Below are 3,383 nucleotides of genomic sequence, written 5' to 3' on the forward strand. Positions count from 1 at the left end.
GTCATAACTTTCCTTCCAAGGAGCAAGTGTCTTTTAATTTCATGGCTGCAATTGGCATCTGCAGTGATTTTGGAGCCCAAAAAAATAAAGTCTGACACTGTTTCCACTGTTTTTCCATGTATTTCCCATGAAGTGATGGGACCAGATGCCATGATCTTTGTTTTCTGAATGTTGAGCGGCGCGAGAGACGCCGGCCCCGGCGCAACGAACCACGCAAAGAGGTGCGGCCGTGAGGAGCTACCCCACGCCTGAGGCCAGGGCCGGCAGCAGAGAGAAGCTGCCCCACGTCCAACAGGTGGTGGCTGCGTGGGCGCAGGAGGGCTGAGAGGAGCTACTCCGCATTCAAGGTCAGGAGGGGCAGCCTTGAGGAGACACCCCTCGTCCAAGGTAAGGTACAGCGGCTGCACTTTGCTGGAGCGGCTGTGAAGAGATTTTCCACGACCAAGGTAAGAGAAACCCAAATAAGACGGTATTTATTGTGAGGGGGCATCAGAGGGCAGACACACTGAAATCATAATCACAGGAAACTAGCCAATCTGATCACATGGACCACAGCCGAATGTGGTCCACTGGAGAAGGGAATGGCAAACCACTTCAGTATACTTGCCTTGAGAACCCCATGAACAGTAACAAAGGGCAAAATGATAGGATACTGAATGAGGAATTCCCCAGGTCGGTAGGTGCCCAGTATGCTACTGGAGATCAGTGGAGAAATAACTCTAGAAGGAATGAAGGGATGGAGCAAAAGCAAAACCAATACCCAGTTGTGGATGTGACCAGTGATAGAAGCAAGGTCCGGTGCTGTAAAGAGCAATACTGCATAGGAACCTGGAATGTTAGGTCCATGAATCAAGGCAAATTGGAAGTGGTCAAACAAGAGATGGCAAGAGTGAACGTCGACATTCTAGGAATCAGTGAATTAAAATGGACTGGAATGGGTGAATTTAACTCGGATGACCACTATATCTACTACTGTGGGCAGGAATCCCTTAGAAGAAATGGAGTAGCCATCATGGTCAACAAAAGAGTCCGAAATGCAGTACTTGGATGCAATCTTAAAAATGACAGAATGATTTATGTTCGTTTCCAAGGCAAACCATTCAATATTACAGTAATCCAGGCCTATGTCCCAACCAGTAATGCTGAAGAAGCCGAAGTTAATTGGTTCTATGAAGACATACAAGACCTTTTAGAACTAACACCCAAAAAAGATGTCCTTTTCATTATAGGGGACTGGAATGCAAAAGTAGGAAGTCAGGAAACACCTGGAGTAACTGGCAAATTTGGCCTTGGAGCACGGAATGAAGCAGGGCAAAGGTTAATAGAGTTCTGTCAAGAGAATGCACTGGTCATAGCAAACACCCTCTTCCAACAGCACAAGACGAGTCTCTACACATGGACATCACCAGATGGTCAACACCGAAATCAGATTGATTATATTCTTTGCAACCAAAGATGGAGAAGCTGTATACAGTTAGCGAAAACAAGACCAGGAGCTGACTGTGGCTCAGATCATGAACTCCTTATTACCAAATTCAGACTTAAATTGAAGAAAGTAGGGAAAACCACTTGACCATTCAGATATGACCTCAATTAAATCCCTTATGATTATACAGTGGAAGTGAGAAATAGATTTAAGGGACTAGATCTGATTGATAGAGTGCCTGATGAACTCTAGACGGAGGTTCGTGACACTGTACAGGAGACAGGGACCAAGACCATCCCCATGGAAAAGAAATGCAAAAGAGCGAAATGGCTGTCTGAGGAGGCCTTACAAATAGCTGTGAAAAGAAGAGAGGCGAAAAGCAAAGGAGAAAAGGAAAGATATAAGCATCTGAATGCAGAGTTCCAAAGAATAGCAAGGAGAGATAAGAAAGACTTCCTCAGTGATCAATGCAAAGAAATAGAGGAAAACAACAGAATAGGAAAAACAAGAGACCTCTTCAAGAAAATTAGAGATTCTAAGGGAACATTTCAGTTAAAAGTAGGAACATTATTTCTATTATTTATGACTTGTATAGAAATATATTAATACATGTGTCTAAACATATATGGTATTATATATAAGAGAAATATGAAAAGGGGTAAATAATTTTAAAACATTTCTTATAGAAGTAAAAATTATTTTAACAAGCATTCTTTAATAAAATTTCAATTTATTTATTTACAATAAGCATAAACCTTAACTGTCTTGCCACTTAATGTTTAAAAATTAGAGTTCAGAGACTCGATAAAACAAAAAAACTTTAAGAACAAAAATGTATAAACTCAATCATATCTAATAGCATATATTTCACATATCTGTGTATTATCTTTATGTTTGGATTATTTATAAATGGTCCAAAAAAGATATCATGGTCAATCCAGTACCTGATGTGGTTAGGATCTGCTATGTATCAGACTTTAGTAACCAATGACAAAAACATTAGCAGCCAATTTAAGCGCTGGTGGTGAAGATGGTTGCACATACAGTATAAGGTTCCCTTGTTGTTTAGTCACTGTTGAGTCCAGCTCTTTTGTAAAGCCATGGACTGTAGCCCATCAAGCTCCTCTGTTCACGGGATTTCACAGGCAAGAATCCTGGAGTACACTGCCATTTCCTTCTAAAGGGGAACTTCTGGACCCAGGGATTGAACCTGTGTCACCATCAATGGCAGACGGATTCTTTAGCTCTGAGAGACCAGGGAAGCCCATAAGATTCCCTACTTTATATTTATATTCAATTTAAAGTATAAAAATATAAATATTCCCTAAGGAAAAATTTAATGTGTATAATTTTTTCTTGAAAGAGTATCTTGGACTTCAATATCTTCTAAGAGCCAGTGATAGTCCCGTGTGTGGGCAAATTTTATTTTTCACAGTTTGATATTCCCCCAGAAGTTTGTTTATTTTTTTCCCAAAATAGACTTTCTTTTTAAAATCCAGCTATAAAAATAATATACTGCTATTTTCCTTAGAGACTTGATCCAAAATATATTCTCAGTTTCAGCACAGAGGAAAAAAAAATCTACTGTTGTACAGCTTTAACTTTTCACACTAAAAACTGTAAAGGACAAAAACGTGAACTTTTAAGTTCAAGAAAATCTCACCCTTGAACAGCATACACTTTGAAAGATTTCATCTTCAATTAGAACAGAAAATAACTGTCTTAAGTTGTAAATTAAGAAAGCTTAAAATGTTACTGCAACTTGAAACAAATTTAACATGGAGGGTAATAAATTAAGAGAAGCTTATTTTTTGCAAGGTTCATTTTCGATAAAAATTTACCAGAAAGTCTTGGAAGATCCTACAGTTAATCTAACTGAGTCGACATAATTTGAAAGGTTAATCTTATTGCATAATTACCTGGTACAATGAGAACAAGAATGGATGTTTTATAAATA

The sequence above is a fragment of the Moschus berezovskii genome, chromosome 13 (genome assembly GCF_049115385.1).
Source record: "Moschus berezovskii isolate FMDL1 chromosome 13, NW_MosBer_1.0, whole genome shotgun sequence".
Classification (NCBI taxonomy): domain Eukaryota; kingdom Metazoa; phylum Chordata; class Mammalia; order Artiodactyla; family Moschidae; genus Moschus; species Moschus berezovskii.